The sequence below is a fragment of the Arvicola amphibius genome, chromosome 12 (genome assembly GCF_903992535.2).
Source record: "Arvicola amphibius chromosome 12, mArvAmp1.2, whole genome shotgun sequence".
Lineage (NCBI taxonomy): Eukaryota > Metazoa > Chordata > Mammalia > Rodentia > Cricetidae > Arvicola > Arvicola amphibius.
In genome coordinates, this window is record NC_052058.2 from 30,398,626 (window position 1) to 30,419,172 (window position 20,547).

Sequence of the window (20,547 nt, forward strand, 5' to 3'; positions counted from 1 at the left end):
ACAGCTGCTTCACATAGCACATGCGTGACTTTGTGGCTTTGTAGAGGCTTTCTACGTGGACGGCGACATCACAGGGCCTGGCTGAGACCCACGGAGCACTGAACACCCTCTCGGAACCATCACATGAGGCTGACCATATGGGGGCTTACTCTTCATCCTACCACAGATGAGGACTGAGGCTGAGATCGAGGAACTTGTCACCTACAAGGGCCCCAGAGCTGAGACAAAGTAGACTGGGGATTCAAGCTTAGGCAGCATGTCGGGGCTGCTGTCATAGACTGAGGCCCACACTCTCTGTATGTGTCACCATCCCCTAACTCACTTCAAGGTCCCCTCCACATAGAAAGTCACAAACACACTGGTACATTACCTAGAAAGTTGACTCAATAGTAGGCAACCACATAGACTCAAAGGCAGATGAAAGGTGCTAGGCAGTGGTCTTTACCTTTACAATTCTGGGATGATTGCAGGCATCTGCTATTCTGAACAAGAGCCTGGGCCAGAGCAGTGGCCCTCCAGTGCATTCCTCAGAGCCCTGGCTTCTTAAGGCTTCCCTGGCTTGGATGTTACCTGCTGCCTCCAGCAATCACTCCCAGGCAAGCACAGGTTTCCTTAGCAGGCACATGATGGGAATAGCTCATAGCCTGATAGTCACAACATGCAAAGCTGGCCACATCTTTCTTCAGCCCCACATATTCTCATCTGTCAGTGTTGATGGGGCGCAGGCCACACTGTGAACCAACCATAGAGGAGTCATACAGGGCTGTGCCAGAGAAGCTCCAAGGCAGCGAAGAAAGTGCCCACTGGCACTTAGTGACTAAGATCATGGGTTTCTAAATTGAGTCTGAATGAGGATGCTGAATGCAGAAGCATCCTTGTTATATGGTGCCATTTCCCTGCCCCACAGGCATCAGGTAGTTAACTTAGACACTAAGAAAACAACCATTTGATGGAGTTAAAAGATTTTTAAAAGCTGAGCATGGTGACGTATGCCTGTTATCACAATTCTGAGGAGGCAGAGACAAGTGGATCCCTGTGGCTCATGGGCTAGTCAGCTAGCCAACTTGATTCAAACGAACAAACAAACAAAACAAAGCATAGTGGGTCATTCCATGAGGAATGACACAAACATTACACACACACACACACACACACACACACACACACCCTAGGGCAGAGGACACAGGGAACTGCAGGGACAAAGACAAAGGAAGAGGTTAAAGTTACATCCTCAGCCAAGGTAATCTATAGTCAAGTTAGCTTGAGACAGCCAAGGCCACAGCCCAGGAACTTCTCTGGATGGAGTGGGGTCACCCAGGCTTTCTCCTTGTCTACAGCAGCAACGACAAGGAGCCACTATGAGCCCAAGCTGGGCTGCAATAATCACAGTTGACCAACTTAACCCAGCACGGATTTGCTTCCCGCTCATACATCCACTGCAGATCCTGCCCCTCTCCATGGTGAGGACAGCCTGTGCAGTGACCCAGCCAGTTCACCACCACACAGACTGCACCATCAGCAGCATGTCACCTCTCCAGTGGCGGGGGGCTCAAAAGAGATGGGAGAGGGTGGAGCAAGGACTTTACACCATCTGTTTTCGTCAGGGCTCTGCCGAGCAACAGCCTCCAGGACAGACAGGCAGACAGCAGCAGAGTCATGATGGGAATTGACTCGTGAAGTTATGGAGGCTGAGAATATGTTATCTGACACCAACTGTCAGGAAGTTGCAGAGACATGGATGCTGGGGAGGCAAACCAGCTCAAGACTGAATGTCTAGGAAGCAGAACCCATCCCAATACCCATGGGCAGATGGACAAGACTTATTCTCCCTCTGTCTTGGTTTCTTGGCTGAGTCCAAAGGAGACATGACGATGCCTGTCCCCAGTGATAAAAGAAAGCTCCTTCACTCATGCTCCTGGGGACCACTTCCTGAAACTGCCACACAGACTCCAGAGAGATGTTATTCTCCCTACTGAGCCTCTCTTAGGCCCAGCAGGTTGACAGATAAATAAAATCACTCACTACTATCCCTCTTGCAATTCATTGGCCTAAACCTGGCACTTGGTCCACACAGCCTCCAGGAGGGGTGGCATGGACACTTCCATGCCCCATGTGACTGCAAGGGAAAGAGCCATGTATGACTGAGCATAAACAATACCTACCTGGAACACTGACTCCTTGCCTGGTGTTGATCATGTACCTTAAGTGGATTATGTTATAAATGCTGCTATAACAACCTAGTAGGCAAAAAAGGGAAGTGAGGCATGGAGGGAATGCATAGAAAGAACCTCCCCAAGTTGACATAGCTAGTTAGTATCAAAAGATAGCCATTCACACTGAGGTAGGCGGGTTCTTACCCCTCATTCTAGCTCCTCCCAGAAGCTCGGGGCATTGGTCAACAGTACTTCAGTGATGAGCAGCCTTCATCAGTGCAAGCCTATTACCCCCTTGGCCTGACAGGATGGCAATCTTGACTGACCATCAACTTCAACGGACTGAAAAGCACTGTGATTATTGAAGCCCACCTCTGGAGGTTCTACAGCAGCATCTCTGGAGATGATGGTGTCCATAGGGGCTCTGACCTAACACACTGGTTTGTTCCTTGAGAGATTTGTATTGTGATGGCAATACTAGGAGGTGGGGAAAGGTGGGAGACAAGGTATTCTAGTGTAGTGCCTGTTGTTGTAATAAACACCATGAGCAAAAGCAACCTGGAGAGGAAAGGGTTTATTTTTACTTTACAAGCTATAAGTTATCATTAAGTGGAGCCAAGGCAGAACCTCAAGGTGGAAGATCTAAGTAGAAACCACAGAGGAATACTGTTTACTGCCGTTGCCTCCCACCCCCGTTTGCTCTGCTATTTCTCTTACATAGCCCAGACCCACCTGCCTAGGGACAGTACCGCCCACAGTGGGCTGGACCTTCCTACATCAACTAAGTATTAAGAAAATACCCCACAGACATGACCACGGGCAAATGGGATCTGCTCAAATCTTCAGTTGTAGTTCTCTCTTCTCAAGTAGCTTCCTGTTTGTGTCAAGTTAACAGCTTCAACTTAACGCTCCGACATCTCTGCAGTTACCCTTTCTTTCTTGCGTTGTCTCGTCTGACATTTGTCTCGTTGATGTAGAAACATGGCCATGATATGTTGAGGTGGATGAGGAGGACAGCATGTTTCTCAGCATCCTGGGCTGTCCCAGACCTTTGGCACTGGATGTCCATAGGCTGAAATGTTTCTCAATGAAGAAAAAGTGGGGGTGTCTTTGGAGGACAGACCTTTTTTGTAGGGTTTCTGAAGTCACAGAAGAAAGTCAGCTCCTGAAAGCCACACAGGCTGTAGGAACACTCCTGTTCCTACACCCAGACCATCTCTGTGGTCCAGCCTGTGACCTGGGTCTGAGCCATCCAGGTTAGAGCAGGGGAAACAAGAAGTAGATATCAGCTGACAAACCCAGCTCCATCGACTTAAATGTCACAATACTGATGCATAAAAAGCCAAGGCCAATATTTGATTTTGAGGAACAATAAATCTTCATATCCATGGAAAAGAGGCCTCGATGCAGGTGCTGTTATGTGGGGCAGGAAATGTTGTCACCACTGGTGACTACTCTTCCTCCATGACCTGGAAAATGGGGGTGGGAGGCACTGAATATATCTAATAATTTCTAGGAATTTCTAGATGGGTGAAATGTTTGTCTAGTTTTTTTTTCAAGTCCACAGAAAAGAAAAGGAAAAACTGTCCCCAGAGGACTGGCAGAGCACATATTCCAGCCCCTATTGGTACAGATGACAGAGGACACCTCCCTTGAGTGCTCCTCAGCCTGCTATGATGTGAAGGAATCTCCTGGACTGGGATGTGGATGGGGTGTCCACTTTTCCTCCTTCTGACTCCTCATTCACCCGTCCTTCAGCATCTGTCCCCTTTATCTCCTGAGACAGGTGTGCCACCAGGTGCGAGAGGAGCAGCACACGTCGCAGCTGCATCACACGGGGGTCTGGTCTGTTATCTCCCCTCTGCATGCTCTGCTCCAAGCTCTGCCCATCTCAGCCCACAGAGTCACTCACACCAGACCGTGTGTCACCCCCAAAGCCCCACATCTGTGGCCACTGCTGCACACCCGAGCCCTGTCCTCATTCTGCTGGTGCACTTCGCCTGGGGAACTCTCCTAAACCTCAGAAGGCCTGCTTGACACTGCCTTTTCATAGGGCCCTCTTTTCCTTCCCAAGCAGTGTGGGGGTCCCTTCCATGTTCTTGTACCACCTCCACGTGGTTACCCCATCCTTTGAGCAATGGCATACATGACCGTTAGGTTTTGTTTTCCTGTAATTGGCCTCTTCCACACCAGCCATTACCCAGGCAAAGGTGACACAGGATGTGCAGAATGGATGGCTGGAGAGTGGGAAAAGCAAATGTGCCAACTAAGGGGTTTGGAGCAGTCTGGGCCAGAGCTGAAAAGAAGATGAGCAGAACCTGCATGGATTGGTAAAGAAATGTCCCTGGCAAACCCCGCAGGGGAGGCACAGGAGAGCACAGATCTGCCTGGCTCCTCATCCTCACTGGCCACTGCCCTGACCGTATTATTAATCAAGGGCTGAGCTGTAGAAATATCAGTCTACTACATTCTCGTCAGGATCCCTGGAACTAAATTATGTTGTCAGGATTGGACAGAGCAGGAATGGAAAAGACCAGGCCAGACGACATGGGGCTGTTAAAAGGAGATGAATGAGCCTATGGTTTCCATTCAATTTTTCAAGGTTTCCCAAGGCAAGTCTGACAACACCACCTTACAATCCCCAGCACCCTGCACATCCCCCCCCCTCCACAATCTCATTTTTTTTATTTCTGCCCATCAGATTAGAAGGACACAGATTCTTCTTCCAGCATCACAGATGAGGAAATAGAAAAGCTGAAGTTAGGGTTGGGGAGCACATTGACCAAGGTAAAGGTCGAGGCAAGGTCAGGTTGTAAATCTGCAATACGATCAACAGGACAAACTGTGGGCTCACAGTACAATGATGTTTCCATTCCCTACCTGCTCAGTTTCTTCTGCAAAATAGAGCTGGGCAGTCCCATCTCCTGGGCTGCTACAAGGTATCAGGGGAGTGACTGAAAGTTCACTCATTCATTCATTCATTCATTCATTCACTAATTTCTGGTTACACAGGAAATTCCACATGTTCACATGTTAATTCTTCTTATGTAAGGATCCTATTTAAGAGAATTTCTACTAGATAATTGTCTGATAGCAGGTCAGGTCCTAAGGCTTTGTCAATAATAATCTAGCCCTTAGCATGTGTGGTATGTATGTGCCTAGGTGCACAGATGTGTGCACCTGTGTGTGCAGGCCAGAGGTCAATGTGGAGGTCTTCTTCAGTTCTTCAATCAATGCCTATCTGATTTAGATCATCTTCCACTGAACGTAAAGCTTGTTGATTTGGTTAGACTGACTTGCCAGCAAGGCTCTGAGATCCTTGCATCTCCACCTCCACCTCCCCCACACTGGGATTACAGAATTGCACAGGTTTTTTTTTTTTTCTCCTATGTGGGTACTAGGTATCGAATTCAGGTCCTCATGCTTGCATGTCAAGTATTTTACTAACTGGAGCCATCTCTCCCGGTCCTAGCATAATTTTCATGAAAGGAATAAATTATAAGTACAGACTTTCTGCATTGAAAGTGTCCTCTCACAGAAGAAGGGGTACCCTTCTCTGTCGGTAGGAGGAACATCTCTACACAGCATATGTGGAGTAACCAGGCTCCAGCTCCAAAGTGCGCCACAGTTAGGCGCGTCTCACAATCTAGTGGCGAGTGAGCTCCAGTTGTAAACAAAGGACTAATTAAATTAACATAGATGATTTTATGTAAATTAAAGATCCACATGATGGCTGTTTATTGGTAGCAGCATCAGATCTTGCCATTGCACATGCTTGTTTAAAATTAATGTGCATAAATGCTCCAAACACTGTATTATTAATAATGATAATAATGTTGATGAGGACGATAATAATAAACATATTCTCATAACAATGGTTCCCAGCTGACTCTGAGATCTCAGCAGGGAGCATGTTGAGTGTCTCAGCTCCTCTGGGGAAGAGCAAAATGACACAGGCTTTTTAGTCTGCTCAGCCTTTGTGCATCGGTCCACAGTGATGTCTGTACTGGGTCCAGCTAAGTAATGGCCTCCTGAACTCCTTCCATCTTTTGAGGTCTTACTCCAGGCCACGTCTGCTATAAATCAGCGCGAACTGCACAAGCTCCAGAGCGCTCTGCTTCCTCCCCATCTCAGAAACCACTTTTCCCATCACTCTTCCCCATCTCCTGTCTTCTTGGACTCCTCTCAAATGTATGAAGTTGGTGGCAGGTATATTTATGATTCTTCCCTCATAGGTGGGTTAATGGAGGTCAGACAGTCAAAGCAACCCAAAGCCTACAGCGAGATCACAGAGCTAGCACTAAAGTTCTCCTGACTCTGGTATTGCTGAGGTGCCCAGACAAGAGATAGTGGCTGAAAATATATAATCACTCAGTTAGACATGTGTGCTGGGAGTAAGATGTAAATAAAGGGGCCAGTGAGAGGTTGACAGAATCAGACTGTGGGACACTTTCCCCCTTCAATCCTCTCTATCCCAGAGTCACTCAGCCAATGACCCTCTAAGGGTTTTCTTTTTTTTTTTTAATCTCAAAAGCAATGTTCACACATTGAGGGGCATCTACTGAATCTGAGCACAAACACAGGCCCATTCACCTGCTCCAGGTGGTTTCCAGACAAGAGATCATCTCTGTGTTGACTTCAGTGTACCAAAGTCCCTGATTTAAGCAGGCTTTGTGACTCAACAACACATGTGGTGGCCCTAAGCTTATTGAATATAAGTGATTGGTCGCCGTCACCTCCTCCAGAGCTCCAACTCGCTCTTTCTCTTTGTGTTAGCAGTAGATAATGGTTGTCATTCTCTTGGAGTATGTATGTATGTGTGAGTATGTGTGTGTGAGTATATGGTGTGTGTGTGAGGGTATATGTGTATACATTTGTATGTGCAAGTATGTCTCTATCTGAATGCATGTATGTGTGAATATGTACATATGTGAGTGTGCATTCCTGTACATGTGTGTCTGTATGTGTACATATTTGTGTATGTGAGTGTGTATGGGTGTGACTGTGTGTGTGTGAAAGAGAGTATATACATATGTGCTCCACTAGATTGTGAGGATCTCAGAACCAGAGACCAAGGGGTTGTAGAACAAATGCTGGATCCCAAAGCACTTGGCTTCCATAGCCACCAACACCATGGGTCTATGACCTTAGGGGTTCATGACCTTAAAAGGATGATGTTATTCTTCAGTCACAGTGGGGCAGTAAATCATAGTGCTCTGTCAGTACTTAAGACTAATGTCACCTGTAAGAGAACACAGTAGGTTTTCTACTCCATTTAAGTTGCTGCAGATAACTCAGATATTCAAGTCAACAGGGGCCAGAACACCTTCCTTACAAAGACCCAAAGAGCATTGTAGGTCCTGTGGTAATTGCTGTCCTAATTCAAATGAATGGACAAATGAATGTTCTCAAGACCTTGTTCCAATAAAACTTTATTTACAAAACTGGAAAAGAGTCAAGATCATAGTTTCCTGGTCCTTTGTATAAAGGAGTCATCCCTTTCAAATTACAACAGTGGAATCCTGTTTAATGCTTAGCAGAGAAGCACATATGTTATGTCAGACTTCCTTTTGAACTTTGAAGATTGAATTTTAGTGTCCTTTGCTGCCTCTGTGTCCCCATAGATCTTGCTTTACGCATTTAAAACTATGATTCTGATATAGGGTCCCTAACATAGTAGGGGATTCTTTGACCACTTCAGTGAAAGTGAAGTGCCCTTGGGGTTTAATGTGTTTCCGCTTCCATCCTGCGCCATGGAGGGGTACAGCTCACAGGACTAAACTTATATCAGCAGCTTCCTGTGTGGATTTGGCAACATTATGAATGCAGAGTGTTCTGTTAGTAACACTTCTGTTTCCCCTATGGCACCTATTACAGTCCTCTGTACCTGGTAGGCACTGGATAAATTGTTACACTCATGTGAGTTGAGTCAAGAGCCTGGCAGCCTTCCAGGAAGAAGGGATGGAGGGAAGGAATGAGAGAGGGGAGGAGGGATAGAAGGGACTGTTGTCCATGCAGCTAAGCAGCTCATCAGTTTAGAAACTGCACGGGGGGGGGGGGAGTTGCAAAGAGGAAGGGTGGGGGAAGAGGGCTGTGCGCAGAGCCCAGACTTCCTGCTGATGCGGCAGGTTTTAAGAGCACAACTTGCAGTTTGCCAAAGCCCATGAACCTTGAAATAGAAATATGGACCTCTTAATTCATCTCGCTGTTATTTGATAAAGTATAAGGTAAATGAATGCAGAACCTTTTCCCTTTAATTACACAAGGAGAGGGAGGAGCAGAGGCCTGGGGGAGAGAGGCCACAATGAAGCCAATGACATAGAACAGAACAAAGGGACTCAGAGTGCTACTCTGATAGCCTCACCCTGGGGACAGGGGCTGAAACCACGAGCACAATGACAGAAAACTGCACTGGGCACTTCCCATTGGAGTGCATTCTGAGAGAGACAATGGGACCAGTGGGAACTTCAAAGACCAGTAGCCCACTTGGGTGGGGAAACAGCCCTGACTCACCTGCACTGGGCATCAGCACTGCCCTACAGGGAAAGCCTGTAATAATGGCAACCATTACACAGGTAAAGAAGGCATCCAGTCCCTGCTTCCCTGCATGAACAGGGCCTAAGCCTCACTTTGTGGTCACTACTGTTACCTTCACTATAGTTACAGCCCTGCTCTTAGAGTCCCTAGCAAGAAAGCAACAATGCTAATAAAGCCCCCACCCCAAACATGCCAGTGTGAGGCTCTGGACCAAAAGCCTCTCTCTCCCCAGATCCTTTTGCTGTCCACCCCAGTCTAACCATCAGAGACAATTGGCCTTTCCAGGAACAGCACTTTGAGGCACGGCCAGGTGCATGGAGATGGTAAAGTGTTGCTGCCCATTATTTAATTTACTTAAAGCCCTAATCATTCCTTCTAGCTGTCTAAGGAGCCCATATTGTAGTTAAGAGATTCTTGTTGTAAAGGTTGTCTTAGATAAATAAGAGGATACAAGGCTAGGGCTGGGTCAGGCTGAAATGTGCCTCCCTTAGCCTCAGATGCTCGAGTTCCTACTCCATCTCCTGAAAAGGTGAACTTGTTCCAGAATAGGGACCTTGTCTATTTCCTAGTTACAAGGGGCCGTGCAGAAGTAGGATAGTTTCTAGTCGAATGTTCCCAACGTGCTCATTTAAAGGGGAGATTTAGACACAGCCACGGCAAAGAGCAGCACACAAGAGCACAGAGTCAGATATCAGAACCACACGTCTGCCAGTCAGAGAAGGTGATCACTTGCCAATACACTATGGGAGAGGCAGGGGACAGATTCCTCCTGAAAGCCACAGATGACACCCACTGTGCCAACATCTTTTCAAACCTCTGGCCTCAGAGCGCCAAGGTAACACATATCCGTGGTTTAAGTCACCCACTATGGTCCTTTGGGATGCCAGTCCTAGTGTAGTCATGCAGAATTCTACTTTGATTTCTGTTGGAAGGGTCACTTTTACAGACCCCTGGCCTGGCCTACACAAGAGAGACTGCCCATCCTGGGAGGGACATTGGGGACTAGATACTGTTGGGCAGTTCACAGTTCACCTACTGTGAGATTCTGGGCAAGGACAGAGCTCTCTCTACCTCAGTTTCCTCCTTGCTGTGAGGCAGAATTGCTAAGTGCTCCTCAGCTCAGGCACTCCACAGACAAACACAGGTTCCTTTCAAATAGCATTATATGTTTAACAGAGGTGTCACTTGTGGGACACTGTGCCAGCTAATGGGATTTGGAAAGCATAAAATGAAGGGATGTGACATACTGAGACCAGCTCTGGGCTGCTGTGGACAGTTTTTTCTATGGAAGGGCATTTAGGATGCTCTGGAACCCTTGAGCCTTCAGGTATCCTGGTCAATACAGCTCCAACATGGGCTATCACATGCTACAGCATGGTCCTACTCTGCCACTGTGCCAGGAAACCCATGCCAGTTTCTACTGGATACGAGATGATGAGCTAGGCCATCATCTCTGCCCTGGAGATAGTAAAGGACACTACAAGACCATCAGACTATCTTCTTGACCAGACCCCAGCCACGGCCAAAGCTGAGAGGCTCTTTGAAACAAAGCTCAAGGCCTGCTTGATGAGATAAAGACCATCTTGGGCAACTTAGCTGGACTCTGTCAATAATTAATAGTAATAGTAGTGATGATAATGATAATGATGATGATGATGATGATGATGATGATGATGATAAATCTTCTCACTTGTCCAGTTAATTTTGCTTTGCAATAACTCAAAAATAAATATTTTGGCTGGGTGGTGGTGGTGCACACCTTTAATACCTGCACTCAGGAGGGAGAGGCAGGTGAACTTTGTGAATCTGAGGCAACCTGATCTACAAAGTGAGTTTCAGGACAGCCAGAGTGGTTACACAGAGAAACTTTATCTTGAAAAAACAAAATAAATAGATAGATAGATAGATAGATAGATAGATAGATAGATAGATAGATAGATGATAGATAGATAACGAGAGAGAGAGAGAGAGAGAGATGATAGATAAATAGATATTCTGTTATTCTAAGTACTTTGTGTATGCCCAAATCAAGAAGTGGCTCAGATTCCAGGCCCTTTGGAAGCCTATAGGTATTCAGTCCTCTACCACTTGAGGAAGTCTCCAGAGAAGCCAGCTTCCTCCTGTCCCTCCCTGCAGACTAGATAATCCTGCATAATTAAAATCGGTGCTAGATTCTTGCAATATTTCTTGTTGGCAATGGAGGGGTTTGCTGGGGGCAAGGCCCTAGTGTTGTTTGGAGCATGGAGAATCCCTGCTTCTCCAGAAGAGAAGGAGAAAAGAAAAGCAAATCTCAATAACAACCTAGCCTGTCCAGCAAAACCACGGAACAAGTGGAAGCTCCAGGATTCCTGCCTTGGGCAGACGGCTGAATGTGAGTGGGTGAGCACTTGGAGCCTGAAGCAAGACCTGCAAAACAGGATGGATCTTGTAGCTCATTCCCCCCTGAGCATCTCTGCAGAAACTTTGGCAAAGCTCAGCTGTGACTGGACCTCTTTACAGGGGTGGAAGGATCAAGTCCCACAAGGCCACAGCTGTCAGCTATTTGGCTTATGCTGCAAAGCTCACCATCCCTCTTGCCTTCTTTTTAGAAGCAGGGGGTATGCAGCCAAGGGTATCTTTGAATTTTGGATTTTCCTGCTACTTCCTGCTTGCTAGAATTATGGGTGTGCATGACAGCTCCCATTTTATTAGGTTCTGGGGATTGAACTCAGGACTTCATGTGTGCTAAATGAGTACTCTACCTACTGAACTATGTCCCAGTCCCAAAGCTCATTCTATTCCTTTTCAGTTTTAACCTTTTTATTAAATATCTTTTTATTGATTCTTTGAGAACTTCATACAGTATATTTTGATCATATTCACACCTACTCCTCTTAATTCCTCCAGATCCACCCCTACCTCTCTAATCCCTCCTAATTCATGCTTTCTCTTTTTTGACCACCAGTTGAGTTCAGTGGGCGTGGGGCTATCCTCTAGAGCCTGGTTAACCAACCAGGACCCTTAAAGAAAACTGGCTCTGCCTTCCCTAGAAGTCATCAACTTCTGATAGTTCCTCAGATACGGATTGGGACTACTGAGCCCCTTCATCTAACCATGACAGAATATTGACTGGCTTGATCTTGGGCAAGTCTTGCGCAGGCAAGCCCCGACTCCATGAATAGCTCATTACCTTATATTGTGATGACCAAGTAAAACACTGGGAACCAACTGCTTCTCCCCCTGCTGCTGGAGCTGGAGAAAAAGCCCAGCTCAGTAAACGAGGCTGTCAGCAGTTCAGAGCCCACACATTGACAGACACACTGATAGACAGTCACCTATGAGCACCTGATAGAAGTGTCCATCTTGATAGACCAGCATCTGAAGAAGTGTCAACATTGTTGCTAAGACTCTGCCACCCTCTTGTGAAGTGACTGTACTCGTCCCATGCCTGTCCTGTAGGCTCATGAACAGCCAGGCAAAGAGGTCAACAAATCACCTTCAATGAGCTCTGTGACTTAGGCCACGTGACCTAGCTTCTTTGGATCACAAGATACCAAGTAAGACTTCATGGCAAGAGGTTGAATTAGACCTTTAGTAACTGCCCAGTGTTATTATTGTCTAAAGATAATTGGACCACGTGTCCTTAACTCCCACTCTCTCATGACCTCATCCTCTGCAATTTTTCTTCTCTCCAAACTGATCAAGACCACAGGTCTTTCTTTACCTCTGTGAGGTTAGTCTGGCCCCAGCTGCCTGTCCTCCACTCCTGTGGCACCGTACAGCAGGAAAAGGTCAGCACCAGAAGTCACTTTCTGGAAGATTCATCCCATCACCATACTTGCCAGCTTGCTCTAGGGACAGCCAACCCAAGTGTGAACCAGGTTCTGCTACTTAACAACCATGTGACCTGGACCAGAAATTAAACTCCAAAGGGTTGAAGCAGAATCGATGCCTACTGCAAAGGATGCTGGGAGAACTCTGCAAAGGAATGAGGTGGGGTACTTAGGATGGCAGTCAGGAGAAAGGAGATGAATTATGATAAACTTCTAAAGGGAAGAGAAGTGAAGGAAAGCTATGTATTTCATAAGCCATTCCACCACCTGGTCCAGTATAGGAAGACAGTCAACCCCCCGAAGGCCTGAACTGGCTCACTGAATGGCTGAACTGGAACATAGAGGGGAGCTGATTAGATTTGCAGCTGATATGGGTTAGAAAGGCAAGATAATTAAACAGAAGTCTGGTCCAGAAATCTTTTAAGAAGAAGGAACAGAAGCCTGGCATGGAGTACACTGCTTTAATTCCAGCACTCAAGAAACAGAGGCCAGCCTGTTCTATAAAGCGAGTTCCAGAACTGCCAGAGCTGTATAGTGAGACTCTATCTCAAAAAAAAAAAAAAAAAAAAACAATAAAAAGGAGAAGCAGGATGAGGATGAGGAGGAATTGTATGAGACAGTCAACAGTGAAATGGAATTACAATTTCTAAGTTCTGTGCCTAATGCCATTGCCTCAAAAGCTGACTGTCCATTCTGGGTAAGAGAGATGTGGTTTAATACCATCAAGGTTTAAAAGAAGAGTATGGGGGAGGGCATAGCACATGCACATGTGTGTGTGGCACAGCACATTGTGTGTCTGTGTGTGTGGCACAGAATGTGTGTGTCTCACAGCACATGTATCTGTGTGTCTGTGTGTGTGTGTCACAGCACGTGTGTGTGTGTGTGTGTTTGTGTCACAGCACGTGTGTGGCAGTCAGAGGATAACTTTGAGGACTCAGTTCTCTCTGTCCATATTCACCTGGGTTTCCAGGACTGAAGTCAAGGTGCCAGGCTTCCGTAGTAAGCGCCTTCACCAGTTGGGCCTTCTCACCATCTCAAAGTCTCTCACTAGACTTGCGGGCCAGTGAGCTCCAGGTGCCTGCCTGTATCCTGCTCCTAGCACTGACGTTAGAGACAAGCACTATCACGCCCAGCCTTTGCGTAGGAGCTAGGGATCTGAACACAGTCCTCAGGCTTGCAAAGCAAGTGCTTTACTGACTGGATCGTTTCCCCATCCCCTAGACATGAAATTTTCAACCAAAAAATTATTTTAGTGTCCCAATCCATCAATAAACAAAAAATAGTGAGTTTTAAAAAGTCGAAAGAATGGCATGGCTTCCTAAAGTTATTGCTAATTTAGGCCACATTATAGGGTCCACAATAAAGAAGGTGGGAAAAATCAAATATTTATTTCATTTGTCAGCATGATCTGGAAGGAGATGCCAGAGGAAGTAGAAGAGTCCAGGATGACCCAATAGAATCGCTCGGCATCTACTTCCTTCTCTACAGAGGAGGATCAAACAGCCGGTGGATAACTGCCTTTTGAGGTGAGTGACCGGGAAGAGTGCTGGAACTCATTGTTTCAAAGGGATGAGACGCTCTGCTGACTGAGGGAAGAGACTCTGAGGCTCTGCTCCCGCTCTGGAGAAGTTGGTGCCGCTCTCACAGCGGTGAGACACTTACAGCAGGACAAAGGCCCCTCCCCTGCTCCTCTTCCTCCTCTGCCCTCCGTGGGCTTCCCCAGCAAGAAGGCCTTCAGCAGACGCCAATCCCTCCGTTTTGGCCTTCCCTGCTTCCAGAACTTGGAGGGGGTGAATTTCTAGTCATTTCCAGTTATCTCAGAGTACCCCATTGATTGTGAAGTGTATAGCAGACCCACAGGGTGTTTCCTGCGTTTTCCTCCTTTTTGGTGACAGGAAGTCCTTTCTCTGCTGGAGATATGCATGTGCGGGCAAGACCAGTCCATAAAGGCGTCGTGGGGACATGGTTGCCTTACCAGACTCTCTGAGTTCTGTGTCCTTCAACACCTGAGTCTATGCCACTTCTTGCTCATGTTTGGTTTTTATGGCAATGGTGTTCCTAAGTCTATAAAGCAATGTCCTGGCTTACCAATCAACTAGATGGTTGACCTCCTAGAATAGCTGATGGAGAGCCAGAGGGTTAACTGGCCCTGTTGAAGTTCTCACTCCAGGGGTCCTCCTGGGGTACCCTTGTTAGACAGAGAATAGTCATCATATACCATGTGTCCCAGGCTGTGTCTTCAGTGGCCCAACCAGTGTAACAACAGGACCCTCTGCTCAGCTCCAAGAGGTCACTGATGCTCATCCTCCAAGCCCAATACCTTCAGGTAGGCTCTGGCTAGCAAATTAAATGTGTTCCCTCTAACTGTGGCTGGAATAACCTTGGTGACAACTTGGAGTATCTGTGGTCATAAAAGGCCTGGATAGTTACCACCAGACATAGTTACATAGTGACATGGGTTCCTTCCACAAGAAGGCCAAGACTCTGTCCTTCAGAGAGTGCACAGGCTCAAATCAACGGTAAGAATCGTGCTTCCCTTCTCTTTCTCCTCTTCCTCCTTCTTCTCACCCCCTCCATTGTTGAAACAATTACCTTCATACTTCTGTTCCTGATATATCATGTATATGCTTGTGTGCGTGCGTGTGTGTGTCCATGCATGTGTGTGTGTGTGTGTGTGTGTGTGTGTGTGTGTGTGTGTGTGACTCAATACTTAGTCTTCCCAAAGGTAAGGTGACTCACCTTAGCAGGCTCAGAACTTCCTTGATTTTAGTAGCAAGAGTTATATATCCTGGAAAAAAGAGACATGTTTAGTCCCTTCCCTAGAAACACTCTCTTCTACAAGCCACAAGTGCAAATCTGCAAGCCATGTGCCCTGGCCACTACTCTGCTCTTACTACTCCTGACAGTCACTGGCTTCTGAGAGGTAATTTCTTGCCTGTCCCGATTGCTATTGCCGATGTCACCTACAGCCAAATCTGGTCTACAGAGGCCCAAGTCAACACCAAGAGTTCTATCCATGTTGGAAACTTCTCTCACTGTAGGGAAATGACAGGCAGCCAGGACCCTGCTGTGGGATCAGCAGGGGTGAGTTCCAGCCTGCCATAATGCCCTCTTCTCTGAATCCATATTCCTTCCCTGACATATGCCATGGTAATGTTGGTATTTCTGCCTCCCACCGTGTGGGCCTTATCAATTCCCAAGCTCCCATGGGCCCTAAGAGCAGCATGTTAGCCTCGTCTCCCAAAGCCCACCACCCAAAGAGGAGATGTCATGTCAGTAAGTTCTGCCTTATAAGGCCCTCACCCCTTCTCCCACTCCCAACCTGCCAGAAACCCACTCCAAGGCCTTACCCACATTCATGGGGCATATCCCTCACCCATCCTTGCCAACTTCTTCCCTCCCCTTAGAAGACCCAGCACAGTTCTGGCTGCGCATTGTAGGTATAAGCCTAGCTTTTAGCTGTGTCCAGGAGCGGAACTGGGCATGGGAGCTGAGCAGGCCACATGAATTTCTGCAAGGCAGAACCTAGCATTATCTTCAAGCAAGGGCAGAACACTGGTCTTGGACAGCAGAGTACAGGCTACTTAGTAGACCAGGGACTAAAGAACCTTCTTTCCAAATGTCCAAGGTCACCGACCCAGACACCTTCCTACCAGGTTCTGCAATCCTCCTTTTCAACAAGGCTGTGACCTTGGCCTAGCCAGCTCATCTGGGGTTAAGAGTGCAAAAGCCTGTATTTGGAGCTCAGCCTGGATCCTTAGTCTCAGTGTCTGTCCCCACCCCTTACTGCAGAACTGAAACTCCCAGTGGAGCTTGGAAAGCCCCATGACTTTCACACTCAGCCTTAAATTGCTAATTACTCATGTAGGACTTTTTTACGGTTTGTTTCCAGTCCAAGGATTGCATTCCACAAAGGCCATACAGTTTCACTGTCCTTATAATTATGAATTTGCTGTCATTTCCAACTTCCTGCTTTATTTCCCTCCATCCCGGTTCCTCCACAGAGAAAGAGCCTCACAGTGGCCCCACGCGTTGTCACCTCCAGCCGGTTCTCAGCCTCCACACATCACCAGTGTGTGCCATCTTCAGGGCCGCTGGTCAGCAGGTGAGCTGCCCACCATCCCATATGGATTCTTCTCCCTCGGACTACTCCAAATTCTGGCCACGTTGAGCCAGATTCTCTAAGACTGCTACGAGGTCTAGCCTGCAAGACGTTTCCTGGAGAGCAGCCTAGGATGGGTACCCGTGGAGGGTGAAGTATGCGGCTGAGGGAGGGAGAGCCTGAACTCAGTAGGGTTGAGGCAGATATTCCAGTCATACCAGTGGGGTTATAGGGAGGCAAGGGCTTCTCAGAGATACATTTAGCTGCTGTAGGGTTGGAAAGAGGCAAAACTCCCGCGGGACTTCCTGAGACAACGCTCAGCCCCAGGCAGTACACACACTGAGGTCTAGTCTCCTGGTACTGAAGTGTGTGCGTGGAGGACCCTAGCAAGCACCACACAGGCCATGAGAAGAGCGGAGGGATGGAGTCTCCAGAGGCCCCAGGAATCCATGGCTGTGTTGAAAGCGATGAATGACAGTCCCATGCTCTAGAAGACGTCCCCCAGGACTCCGGGAAGATAACTCTGGGGATCTTGGGGTGTGAGTGGGGTCAAAAAAAAGAAGCAAGTGCCTTTTGTGTACTTGTGACAAGCAAAATCCAGTCCGTGGAGTATAGAGCCACATTGGAAAGCGATAGAATCCAGCCATTCTTCACAATGGTCCCTTCCCCGCTGAACCTTGTAGTCTCTAGGGATAGTTCCTAGCACACATGGCAGAGAGCCGCCTTGAAGGAGCTTGGCTCTTAAACTGCGACCGCCATATTTGCTGTGGACCATTGCATTTCAAAGTTCCAGGAGCCATGTTAGCGGCTCTGAAGATGGAAACCCTAGAGTGGGTGGATTTATTACCTGTGCACGGAGCCGGGGAGTCCACAGTGACGTGCACCTACACCAAGCCTTCCTGCTGTCTCTGTGTGCCCCTCCAGCTGGAACGCACACCCACTGACTCTGTGCCCAAATGGGTGCTCATCCCTCTGTGTGTATACAGACATGCACACGCGCTCTTCCCAACACAAATATATGTTTAAGATTTACTGTTCTGGAAAACCTAGTGAATAATGTAAATGCGTCTGGCAGGAAATAGTGTTCGGGCAGCTTCATTGAGATTCAGCCCCTGGTGCAGGCTTGGTAATACACACGCCGTATGAATTATGGATTCCGAGCTTTATCTCTCCTACTACACATGAATGTTTGATAACGATTGCTGCCAATATTATATTTTGTCAAAATGCTCATCTAAAATTCAGTTAAAAATGCTTTCCGGTAATTATGCACTGACTTTACAAGGAGGAGGAGAGGGGGCACAGAAGAGATGTCCTATGCAGGGTCGCTACTGGGCACGTGTTCTCTCACTGAGGGTGTTTTTGCCAGAGGAGACAGGAAGCCCTCGTGGGCCCCATTCCCCCTGTTGTTTCTCCTTCCTCCTACGTGTCCTCATTAAAGGAAGTGTTCGGGTGAGGTATCTATCCCTCAGCAGTCCTGGCTCTCTGGAGCTCAGGTACTCTTTGAGTGTTTTCAAATCTGGCTTTGGCTCGCTGGCCCCAATACCCTAGAATTACCACTTCCAGCTGGACTCCTATGACAGGCATCCGCGAAGCCCCACAATGCATAGATCTTTCTTATAGCTGAGCTGGCAGGAAGTGCACAGCCCTCCATGTTCTAGCCTTGAAGCTACACCAGACGGATCATGTCACTCTGCAGCTTCCTCCTCAGGATCTTCACAAACAAGTGTATGTTCTGGGTAACTACTGTCAGCAAAACGAAGATGACGTACAGCTTCTCAGACTTCTCTGAAGTTCAGGAAGGAGATATACCTCTGGAGAAGGACACTTAATGTCGTCCTGACAGCTTCATTCCCAACTGTCCCAGGCTCTCCATCTTCTCTACTCTCCTCTAGTTCCACCTACATTTTTTCTTCTGCTTTTTCATCTGCCTGGAATGCTCTGGAATTCTGAGAAAAATAATGTTGCCTACCAAGGACACAGGTGTTCTGTGTGTGCATGCTGGGCCCTAGCACATAGAGCCTGAGGAGCTGTGCCTACAGATCTCACTGGCCTGAGGAGACCCTAGAGTAGAACTGGAACATTCGCAGATGCTGAAGTAGGTCCCTGTGACTCACGCTGGGGACAGTCACTGGTCACTGTGCACTCACAATTAGAAGGAAGTGAGGAGGGCAAGTGTCCGGCTGGCCTCATGATCTCCTCTACCGTATTTCTTTTCTCTCTATGGGTCAGCAGCAACCCAGAGCCCCTTCCTCTTCACCCTGCACCCTCCCTATCCTCTCCACTGCCACCTCCCAGAGGCTGTTACAGGGAAGTCCCTACCGCCACTGTCCATGACACCCTTCTGCTTCTCTTCACGCCAGCATCTCACCGCCCCACACTGCAGACCATCATCTTCATCCTCAAGAGGACACGAAGAGCCTCCCAGGGTCGTCTTCATTTTCCCACCTCCTCCAACTCAGTCTCCATAGACTGGTCTTTCCAGCTCGTTCTGCTCACCTTGCTCACACCAAGGACCCTTTGCTGCGTTGCCAGTTCAGGAGAAGAACACATGCCCTCTGTGGCTCGATGCTCTGTGGCTGTGCTCAGAAGCCTGGGATGTGGGGATCCTGGGAGAGACACTGAGGAGATACAGACGAGGTCAAATGAGAGCATGTCACCCAGAGATCCACAGAATCAGGAGACCCGGACCAACTGTGGGCTCCTGCCATCTGCAGCCTCGTCCAGCACTAAAGCCTGAGCTCTGTCCTTAGGCTCCGGGCACAGCTGGGCACTGTTTCTCCACAGCTTACCCGCACTTGTGTGTGTCCCAGCAGAGAGACAGGCTCGGAACAGTTGTTTTCTGGCTGGAGTGAAGTGGAATCTTGGTGTGTCCTTGATTCGCACTTTTCTGACAGTGAGCATGAACATTTTTTTCATATGAAGTTCACTGACCTCCAGCTCACCTTTCGCTCAGTGACCTGGGGAAGAATAGCAATCATTGAGAAAACAAGCAACAGGTGCTGGAAGAGATACGAATACAAGGGAACCCACATATAACACTAATAGTGATGTCAATTAGTCCGGCCACTATGGAGGCCAGTATAGAGGTTTTTCAAAACCCTAGAAATAAACCAATGATGTGACCTCCATATGGTACTCCTGGGCATTTACCCAAAGGACTCCAGGTCAACATATCACAGAGATCCTTGCATGGCAATGTCTGTCACAGCCCTCTGAGTAAGAGCTAAGTTATAGAACCAACGCAGGTATCCAACAACGGAGGCTGGAGAAAGCAGATAGCTTTCTGTAAAAGAATGAAACCGTGTCATCTGTGAGCCAGTGGGTGCCACTGGAAGTATTAAACTAATTAAACCAATCTCAGAAAAACAAATAGCATGTGTTTTCTCTCACCTCTAAGTCCTAGATTCCGTAGATTCTCTATAGACACAGAAACATCTATGGCAAAGGTCTCACTGTGGAAGCACAACTGTTTGGAGGGAAGGGGACTTAGTGTAAACGGGGAGGAACTGGGAAGGGAGCTTACGAGAGTATCCCCAAGTTTATCATGCTTTCAAGAAAATGGCCGTATGAAACACAGTATAACACGATTCTTTGTGTTGTAAAAGTTTTTTTTTAAAAAAAAAAAAAACAGGTGGTTTCCAATTATATGTTGGATTTCATGACTACCAGGAAAGGCAGAAGCTTCAGGGACTCTGTCAGGATGCTGAGCTGCAGTCCTAGTTGGGTTTCCTGTGGCGCCGGAGTAGAGGACACAGCCTCTGACCTTGACTCTTTGAGAACAGGAGCAGCACAGCTCCCGGCCCCAAGGCTGGATGCTCATCCTCCCATTGCCTTCAAGAGCTTAGGGGGAAGTGCATTGTGAGAAGTGCAGCCCCAGCTCTAGCTCCTGTGAGGCGGGCGGCTTCAGAGCAGAGTGCTGATGGGGTACATCCTTTGGGGC

The 20,547-nt window shown here is 47.7% G+C and overlaps 1 long non-coding RNA gene across 1 annotated transcript; it reads right to left on the reverse strand.

Annotated features, from left to right (window-relative positions):
- Positions 1-14,243: 14,243 nt before the first annotated feature.
- Positions 14,244-19,558, reverse strand: LOC119828050. Its single transcript, XR_005287743.1, has 3 exons — positions 19,397-19,558; positions 19,104-19,225; positions 14,244-15,290 (listed from the first exon to the last, which is right to left on the reverse strand). It is a non-coding gene; the product is annotated as an uncharacterized LOC119828050 (long non-coding RNA).
- Positions 19,559-20,547: the final 989 nt, after the last annotated feature.